The sequence below is a fragment of the Rhinopithecus roxellana genome, chromosome 14 (assembly GCF_007565055.1).
Source record: "Rhinopithecus roxellana isolate Shanxi Qingling chromosome 14, ASM756505v1, whole genome shotgun sequence".
Classification (NCBI taxonomy): domain Eukaryota; kingdom Metazoa; phylum Chordata; class Mammalia; order Primates; family Cercopithecidae; genus Rhinopithecus; species Rhinopithecus roxellana.
Window position 1 is genome coordinate 64,227,196 of NC_044562.1, and position 10,553 is coordinate 64,237,748.

The 10,553-nt window shown below is 43.0% G+C and overlaps 1 pseudogene; it reads left to right on the plus strand.

Annotated features, from left to right (window-relative positions):
- The first annotated feature begins 5,255 nt into the window (after positions 1-5,255).
- On the plus strand, positions 5,256-5,577 carry LOC104663270 (annotated as a pseudogene).
- The last annotated feature ends 4,976 nt before the right edge of the window (positions 5,578-10,553 follow it).

The window sequence follows — 10,553 nt, forward strand, 5'->3', positions numbered from 1 at the left end:
GCGGTGTGCATGTGCAGGGAGTTGGCCCCTTCTCACACTTACCTCCTCATCCCTTCCCCATGGATTTAGCATGCTCTGCAGATAAATTATTAAATGATGAATGAATGACCCAAGAATTAGGAAACTGCAGTCTTGTACTGCAAATTCCTGGGAATCTGAGATACAAAGAGATAAAAATGACATTTGATTTAAAACTGGGTCCAAGGTAACCTGCTGTAGCCAGGATGGAATTTCACTGCAAGTAAAACTGAAATTGAAAAATATCATGGATTACTCTTCAGCTCCTAGCAAGAAACACTAGACTGTATTATAGATAACTTAAATCTTTTAATGAAACTTTTCTTGTTTTCCTCTTCTTCTCCTTTTTACTTTTTTATTAATTTTATTTAATTCTTTTTTTAGACAGGGTCTCACTCTGTTGCCCAGGCTGGAGTGGAGTGCAGTGGCACAATCATAGCTCACTGCAGACTGCAGCAACTCCTGGGCTCAAGCAATCCTCCCACCACCGCCTCCCAAGTAGCTGGGACCAGAAGTGTGCACCACCATGCCCAGCTAATGTTTAAATTTTTAGTAGAAATGGGGTCTGACTATGTTGCCTAGGCTGATCTTGAACTCCTAGGCTCAAGCAATCCTCTTGCCTCAGCCTCCCAAATTGCTGGGATTTCAGGACTGAGCCACCACGCCTGGCCTGTATGGAACTTTACTATGTGCCTTGTTTTAGTCTATTTTTGTATTGCCATAGAGGAATACTTGAGGCTGGGTAATTATAAAGAAAGTAGGTTTATTTGGCTCATGGTTCTGCAGGCTCTACAGGAAACATGGAACCAGCATCTTCTTCTGTTGAGGGCTTCAAGCTGCTTCCTATCATGGTGGAAGCTGAAGGGGAGCTGGTGTGCAGAGGTTACACGGGGAGAGCAAAAGCAAGAGAGAGGAAGGGAAGGTGTCAGGCTGTTTTTAACAACCAGCTCTCGGGAGAACTCTTATGAGAACTGATTGAGCAGGGCCTCCCTCATTACCTACAAGAGGTCACCAAACCATTGTGAGGGACCCGTCTCACAACCCGAGTACCTCCCATTAGATCCCACCTTCCTCCCGTGAGGTGCCATCAGGGATCAGATTTCAGCATAACACTTGGTGGGGCCAAACAAATTATATCCAAACTATAGTCTACTTTTCCATATTTGTTCTTTTATGAGTGTCACAAATATCCAGCAAAGAGGTCAAGGCAAGTATTACCCTCCGTTTTACAAATGAGAAACTAAGATGCTTTACCCAAGATCACAAAGCTAGAGAGTATTGCAGCCAATTCTTGACTTTATCCACAATTCATTCTCCCCTACTCCAAGCTTCAAATTGGCCATAGCAAGTTTAATTACGTCATCAGTTCTGACTGTTGTCAGCATGCTCTTTCCTCAAAAGAACACAATTTATGAGCAGATTGTATTTTAGAAGTTTCTCTGAGTGGTGCAAAGGAGAAACTGACAAGTTCTAGAATGTATGGAATATGAGATATGTCTTTTAATTTTTAACAGCTTATTTGCCCTTTTCACTACGCTTTTTCTATGCTTCTATTTTTCTCCCTTTTTTGCCTTATCTTGAATTGCTGGTTTTCCTTATCTCTTTTTTCCTCCTCTCCACTGGTTTGGAAGTTTTTATTCCTTCACTGGTTATTCTTAAAGCTTATATATACCTCTTGACTTAACAAATTTTGAAATAAATTGATATCTCTACCTTCATCAATAATACAAGGAATTCAGAACACACTGACTCTAGTCACTTGCAGTATTGCTCATGTTATGTGATCCAGTGTTAGTCATTGCTATTGTTATTGTTTACAAATATTTGTATTAGTTAGTTGTGGCTGCATAATGATTACCCCAAAACTTAACAGCTTATAACAACAAACATTTATTATGTCAGTTTCTGTGGAACAGAAACCTGGGAGCTGCTTATCTGGGCGTTTCTGGCTTAGAGCCTCATATGAGACTTGTGGTCAAGCTGTCGACCAGGGTTGCAGCCATCTCAAGGCCCAAGTGGAGCTGAAGCATCTGATTTCCAAGCTCATTCGTGTGGTTTGGCAAAATCCAGTTCCTCGTGAGCAGCTGGACTGAGGGCACAGCTCCTCCCCATGTCACATGGACCTCTCCACGTCACGTGGACCTCTCCACGTCATGTGGACCTCTCCACGTCACGTGGACCTCTCCACAGGGCTGATCACAACATGGCAGCTTGCTTTCCCCAGCATGAGTGATCTGAGTGGTGGGGACCAGGGGGAAGCACAGAGAAGGGAGAGGGAGAAGAAAGAGAGCAAGCAGCCAAGATGGAAGCCATAGCCTTTTTATAACCTAACCTTAGAAGTGACCTTCCATTACTTCTGCTGCATTGTATATGTTAGAAGCAAGTCCACACTCAAGGAGAAGTTGTACACAGGCATGAATATCAAGGAGTGGACCCCACTGGGGAGCCCACTATGAGACCATCCGCAATGATATTTAAACTTGACCACGTGCTCAGCAATTTCTCTCCTTGCATTACTTCCTAGTATAACAATCAATAATCCTTCCAATCAAGGTCTGTGAATGGAAAATATTCTGCCTCTGTCATATTTTTTTTTTTCCTTTGAGATGGAGTCTTTCTCTGTCACCCAGGCTGGAGTGCAGTGGCATGATCTCGGTTCACTGCAACCTCTGCCTCCCAGGTTCAAGCGATTCTCCTGCCTCGGCCTCCCGAGTAGCTGGGACGATCGGTGTGTGCCACCACGCCTGACTACTTTTTGTATTTGTGGTAGAGATGGGGTTTCACCATGTTGACCAGGCTAGTCTTGAACTCTTGACCTCAAGCGGTCCCCCTGCCTTGACGTCCGAACGTGCTGGGATTATAGGCGTGAGCCACTGCGATGGGCCTTGTAATAAAACGCTTTAGGTTGTCCTTACTCTTGAATGACCATGTGTCTGAATGCATTTGACAGCTCTTCCCTGGCCCTTCGAGTTTCTAATTCCACTCCTACTTGGTTTCTATTATCATTAAAGATAAATCTCTGTCATCCAATGTTTTGGCTTCTGTGGCGGTTTTTAAAGGTTTTTCGCTTTGTTATCATTGCTCCGCAGTTTCGTGGTGATTCATTTAGGCATATGTTTATTTTACATGTGTCCTGTTCAGGACTCTGTGTCCAATTTGAGTAGGGTTTCCAGACAAATTACAGAGAGCCCAGTTAAATTTGAATTAGGTAAGTATGACTCAGATATTGCATAGAACATGCCTGTATTAAAAAATTATTTTTTGGCCGGGTGCGGTGGCTCAAGCCTGTAATCCCAGCACTTTGGGAGGCCGAGACGGGCAGATCATGAGGTCAGGAGATCGAGACCATCCTGGCTAACACGGTGAAACCCCGTCTCTATAAAAAAAAAATACAAAAATCTAGCCGGGCGAGGTGGCGGGCGCCTGTAGTCCCAGCTACTCCGGAGGCTGAGGCAGGAGAATGGCGGGAACCCGGGAGGCGGAGCTTGCAGTGAGCTGAGATCCGGCCACCGCACTCCAGCCCTGGCGATAGAGCGAAACTCCGTCTCAAAAAAAAAAAAAAAAAAAATATTTTTTGCTTAGCTAAAATTCAAATTTGACTGGAAATTTCATATTTTTATTTGCTGAATTTGACGACTTGAAATTTGATGAATCTTGTCTTTTGTCTAACTCGGAAAATTCTCACTTCTATGTTCTTCAAATATTGCCTTGCTTGAAACCTCTCTGTTTCCTCCGTCTGAATTTTTATTGAATATATGTTTGTATTAGTTTTCTAGAACTGCCGTAACAGATTACCACAAACTGAGTTGATTAAAGCAACAGAAAGTCACTTCTCTCAGTTTTGAAGGCTGAACATCTAAAATCAAGGTGTCTGCAGGATCATGCTGCCTCTGAATCTCTAAGGAAGAATCCGGGCTTTTGGCGGTTGCCAGTGTGGGAGACCAAAATATGCCACCCCAAAATATACTTTTTTGGCATATATCTAGATAGCTATTCAGAGAAGCTGCAGACACAGAAATAGCTCTAAAAAGCTGTCCTTTTGTAAAAGAAATTTACATCTATCTACATCAGTAAACCAACAGGCAGATGCAAGCAGAAGCTTTCTCTGAGGTCTTCTTATCAGCCTAAAGACAGGTCTAGGAAAGATCATATTAGCAGCCCAGATAGAGCCCAGAGATTGCAACAGTGTTCCCTTTTTTTCTCAGGGCAGCCACCTGAGAGATAACCACCTAACAAGACAACCTTTAATTTACAATATATTAAATATTTCCTCTCCTTACCTTCCATAACCTGTTGCCAACTACCCCCACCGGAAGCCCCAAGCCCCCATTTCTTTCCGTAGCTTAAAATGCTACCTAAGCTTCAACCACCTGGCCCTTCTTTGAGTCTCATATTTTGTGGGACTCCCTGGCCTTATGCATGTAATAAATTTGTGTGCCTTTTCTCCTGTTAATCTATCTGCTGTGACATTTATTTCAGAGACTCAAATCATCACATCTTCAGAGGGTGGAAGGAAAGTTCCCTTGACCCCTATACCACCAGTCCTTGGCATTTCTTGGCTTGCAACTGTATTGCTCCCCTCTCTGCCTCTGTCATCATGTGGATTTGTGTTCCATATTTCTGTATTTCTGCATTTCTATGTCTTCACATGGTCTCCTTATAAGGACACCAGTCATTAGATGGGAACCACCCTAATCCAATATGACCTCATCTTTGCTTGATTACATCTGCAAAGATCCTGTGTGCAAAGGCCACTTTTGAAGTCCCAGGTAGACATAAATTTTAAAGGAACATTATTCAACCTTGTAAAACGTTCAACACCCTCATAAGTGCGAGTTGAACAATGAGAACACATGAACACAGAGAGGGGAACATCACACACCAGGGCCTGTCGCGGGGTGGGGGGCAAAGGGTGGGAGAGCATTAGGACACATACCTAATGTATGTGGGGCTTAAAACCTAGATGACAGGTTAATAGGCTCAGGAAACCACAATGGCACATGTATACCTATGTAACAAACCTGCACATTCTGCACAGGCATCCCAGAACTTAAAGTAAAAATTTTTTTTAAAAGTTCAACATTTCACTGTTTTTTTTGTTGTTGTTTTCTTTTTAATGAGACCCTTTATGGAACCAAAAAAAAACAAAGGAGGATGTCATTATAAATTAAAAATAGAGGGTTCTCTCCTTGTGGTGCTGCAGAAGAGCAAAGTATGAGTCTGCAGCAGAGGCAGTTATGGCAGCACAAGCGTTTAGAAAGTTTCTTCTACTCTTTGATGGAGTATCTGTTGAAAGGAGTGCCACCATAACTGTAACCAAAGGGGGCATTATACTTCCAGAAAAATCTCAAGGAAAAGTATTGCAAGCAATAGTCGTAGCTGTTGGATCAGGTTTTAAAGGAAAGAAAGGGTGGAGAGATTCAACCAGTTAGCATGAGAGTTGGAGATAAAGTTCTTCTTCCAGAATATGGAGGCACCAAAGTAGTTCCAGATGACAAGGATTATTTCTCATTTAGAGACGGTGACATTCTGGCTGGGCACGGTGGCTCACGCCAGTAATCCCAACACTTTGGGAGGCCAAGGCGGGAGGATCACCTGAGGTCAGGAGTTCGAGACCAGCCTGGCCAACATGGTGAAACCCTGTCTCTACTAAAAATATAAAAATTAGCCAAGTATGGTGGTGCATGCCTGTAACCCCAGCTACCCAGGAGGCTGAGACGGGAGAATGACTTGATCCCAGGAGGCGGAGGTTGCAGTGAGCCGAGATCATGCCATTGCACTCCATCCTGGGTGACAGAGTGAGAAACTCTTGCTCAAAAAAATAAATACATAAAAAAGAGATGGTGCACTCTTGGAAAGTGTATAGACTGAAATAAGTCACTATTAAATGACATCAACGTGAAGCTGCCCATTCCACTGAAGTTCTAAAATCTTTCGTCATGTAAATAATTTCCATATCTGTCTTTTATAATAAACTAATGATAACTAATGACAAAAAGTAGAGAGCGTAGCTAAATCTATTCAATCTATCCTCAATTCAAACTATCCCTCATGCTTCTAGGTGTTCTTTTTGTCAATCTGTCCTGTTTTCATTACGTGTTGTTCTTCCTTACATTTTCTATTTCTTCTTTGAAATCACTTTCATAACTTCAAACATACTTATTGTTTAATCTTTCAAGATAATTTTATTACCTCAATATCTTGAATTGCTACAGGGGTATTATCAACCCAGGGCCAATTTATATGTTACAAGCTTAACTTAGAGTTTCCTGCCCCATACAAGTAATTTAAATTTGGATTTTTTTTTTTTTTTCTTTTCTGAGCTCTGGGTAGCGGCACATCGATGGGTTGGTTTTGTTTCCTCTTCATTGAAGGTGGTGAGTTTCAAAGACCTCAGCTTTATGTAAAGGTCTCCGTTCCGACTCTACGCCAAACCTCCTTTCCTGTCTTCATGTGGGTGCTGACTTAAAACTCTATTTCTGGGTCAAATAACTCCCTGCTCTACGCCCTGATGACTATACCTTTGACACACACTATATTGGTATGGCTTTTAATGGTCTCTTTGTTTCTAGCATCTGAGGGTCTGTGTCTTTGTTAATTCAACTATGTATTTTAAATAAACGTCCTATTTTATCTAACATTTGTAGATATTTGTAGCTAGGGAAAACTAACTTTAATTGATTCTACTGAGTAGACAGGACTGGAAGTCCGGTCTCTGGGGTTTATTAAAACCAAGGTAACTAGCTCTCCTGGATGCTCGCTCACTGTCCAAGTTGAATTCAGTGTCAGTCATCCAGAAAACATCCCATTTTTCATGTGTGAAGTCTGCTTATAGTGAATAAACCAGCTTAGGTCCTTCATTTAGTTCAGTGAACTCTTCAAAATGTGGTTTCAGTATTGGAATAATTGGCTATTGTTCTGATTTGACTATTTTCTCTCTCTGCTAGGAAACCAGAGAGAAGTGAATCCTACAGACAATAGACAGATGTTTGAAATACTTAGAATATGGTTTGTTTTTGTTTTTGTTTTGAAGTGGAGTCTCGCTCTTTTGCCAGGCTAGCGTGCAGTGGCGCGATCTTGGCTCACTGCAACCTCCGCCTCACAGGTTTCAGCGATTCTCCTGCCTCAGCCTCCCGAGTAGCTGGGACTACAGGCACGTGCCACCACGACCAGCTAAGTTTTTGTATTTTTAGTAGAGACAGGGTTTCATCATGTTGGCCAGGATGGTTTTGATCTTTTGACCTCATGATCTGCCCACCTTGGCCTCCCAAAGTGCTGGGATTACAGGCATGAGCCACCGTGCCCAGTCAGTTGTTTTAATTCAAAGTTCTAGACACATGGGAAGTGGAGGAAATGCTGGAAGAGAAGGCACAGTTAGATGGTAGACCAGCCTCTGTCAATAACCAGGTCCCATTCTAACTCATTGTTTTTCATTTACAAAATAAGAGTGTTGGACAAAATACGCTATAGGCTCCTTCTAGCTCTTAGGTGATTTGTAAAGATTTGGGGTGAGGGTAAGCTGCTGGGTTAAAGTCTGTGTAGTCTGAAAGCCATGCAGGGGCTCTGACAGGCTTACCCCTGTCCCCGAAGCCGAGGCCTGACGTGCTACTTACCCAGGGCTTGGCTCTTGCCTGTTTTTCTTGAGGCTGTCTTGGCATTTGCCCACACCCTTGGTTGTTAGTTTTTACTCTCTGCCCCTGTGAAAATGCACCTGCTCTTGTGGCTTCACTGGCCACTTTCTCAATCCTGGCTATCTTCTCTATGTTCTTGTTCCCTGTCTCCTATGGGTCTGTTTCTTTCTGGCTACTCACCATGAGGGCAGAGACGCCAAATATCTACAAAATTCCTCACATTCCTGAAGAAATTCTCCCAATCTTTCCCTAGCGTCGTGTCTCTGAGGATATCACTGTGATTGGTGAGAACTTTCATAGATCTAGCCTCTTCATTTACCAAATCCTACCAAGCCACTTTTCTTGTGAAATGTCTCATGTACACATTTTGTGCATTCAATAAATAGCTTTTGAGTTAGGCCAGGCACCGTATTGGACATGGATTAAACACAAAATAAAGAAAGCAGACCTCGGCCAGGCACAGTGGCTGATGCCTGTAATCCTAGCACTTTGGGAGGCCAAGGCGGGTGGATCACCTAAGGTCAGGAGTTCCAGACCAGCCTGGTCAACATGGTGAAACCTGGTCTCTACTAAAAATACAAAAAAACAATTAACCAGGCATGGTGGCAGGTGCCTATAGTCTCAGCTACTCGGGAGGCTGAGGCCGGAGAATTGCTTGAAACCCAGGAGGCAGAGGTTGCAGTGAACCGAGATGGTGCCACTGCACTCCAGCCTGGGCGACAGAGCAAGACTCTGTCTCAAAAAAGAAAAAAAAAAAAGAAAGCAGATCTCTGTCTTCAAGAAGGTTGAGGTAGAAAAGGAGCAGGCAAACAAGTTCATCATGGCTCATGATGAGAAAAAAAAAAAAAACAGGCGTGGTAGTGAGTAACAGGGCTGGTTATTTTTGGTCAGTTACTTAAGGGGTCTCTCTGCAGAGAGCTGAGGTCTAAGAGGTGAGAAGAGAGTTCCAGTTACGAGTGCATCAATAAAGCCTACAATCTGTCTCTCTCTCTCTCACACACACACATACGCACACACACAGACACACACACACACACAAAGATATTTGCTGATTCATGAAATGAAATAAGAAGCAGCTGACATTGAGTCTACAGCCAAAACAAAAAGTAGCAGTAAGACTTTGCCACTAGCTTTGCCAAAGGTAGAGAACATTCTGATTCTAGGTAATGGATCAGACCTGGTTCTAGGAGTAGAAAAATTATTCAAGAAGAATAAGAGCGATTGATCCATTAAGGGGGATTAAATGCCCTCTTGGGAACATTAAGCACTGTATGTCGTGATTTTATAATCATCCCCCAAGCTTCCATCTGTAGTTCAACCTTTGAGTGAGCTCCAGCTGAAGGCTGGTTCAGTTCTCAGGCAAATACTGTGAATCACAAGAGATAAGTTCACCCTCATCCTAGTGCACATAGTTTTCTTATGAGTTAGGATTTGAGGAGCTAGCTTTCTTAGGGCCTGAATATCCTTGTATTTTGAGTTTGATTTGTAAACGCTGAGATTAAATTTTTCAATTGATCCCTTTGGAATGAACACTTGGGTCCCCAGATAGCTGAAAAGCACAGCACGAAAGTCATCACTTAACAGGCTGTTTGGTTCTCCATCCCCACCTTCATTCTGCTCCCAACTGTGTTTACCTGAAGAACAACAGAGCCCAGGAAGAGGTGACAGCCAAAGACCTTTCTTCCAGGATTTTGAGTCAGGTCCCAGCAATGATCTAGATACCAAGGACACCCAAATCCATGCAAGGAGCCCAATTAGGCTTAAGGAAAACCAGAACAAGACAGGGACCCTGCTCTACAGGCTGTTAGCAGGTCACAGCAAATGTCAAGACAATAGCATGAAGTGATTCAAGAATTTCAGCTGGTCTTCCCTGCAAGCTCTTAACAGGGGAACCCAATATAGGGACCACCAGGGCTCTGCCCTCTTGCTGTTGACTGCACCACATAAGAGCTAATTAGATTCTGCTTCCCCTGTGGTTGGTGTTATCTGTAAAGAATGAGCAGAACACCGGCACTAGTGCCATTCAATCCATTATGAGTTCCACAGTTTGGCCATGAACAATGGTGGCTGCAATGGCATGCAGATGCAAAAAGCTAGGACCTGGAGACTGAGGCAGCCCTGTGAGACTGGGTGCTGCTGAGCCACCCCTAAAAATAGGCCACGTGGAGAACCTTTCTGAGGAAAGAAAGAAAAACTAGAAGTCCGAAGTCCATTGAGTGCCCAAGTCTTAGATAATGTGAAGGCATGAACATGGGGTTGCAGATGATGGCACCATTAAAATAAACTAGTCAGTTTATTTGGGGTTTATCTGGGCGGGGTGGTGAGCTTTAACATATCATGCAGCCAATAGCAGGTGCCTGAGTGCAGTGTTTACAGGAGGAAAATTCATTCACCTATTTTATTCAGACTCCAAAGACGAGTCTATGTAATTAAGCGACTGAGAATTACACTAGGGACCTCCTAAAGACATGTTTGTGAGAGTCTGCCCAAAGCCAATTAGCATAATGAATGAGACATGCAGGAGCAGTGAGCTCACGTGTGTGCATGTTTGTCAAAGAGAATCATGGTGGTCTTTCATCTTTCAATCCTGTTCAGATCTTCGGCAAGTAAAAAGTCAACTAGAGGAATTTTTTCTCAAATATACATGTACATATGCATTAGAAAGGTAAAAATGAATCCTATAAAATGTACTTTTTATTCTCTCTCTTTCAAGAATTAAACTTACCACATACAAAAACCAGTTTTGGGCAAGGGGGTGTGAGTTGTGTCTTTTTGGTTTCTGTTCTCAAAACCCAAGCAAACATCAGGCTATGAAAAAGGAATTCAAACAGAGTAAGTTTCCATTCCTTCACCCAAAGTGCACCAACTTTCTCCCCCAAGACTCACCTCCCTCTTAGCCAGGCA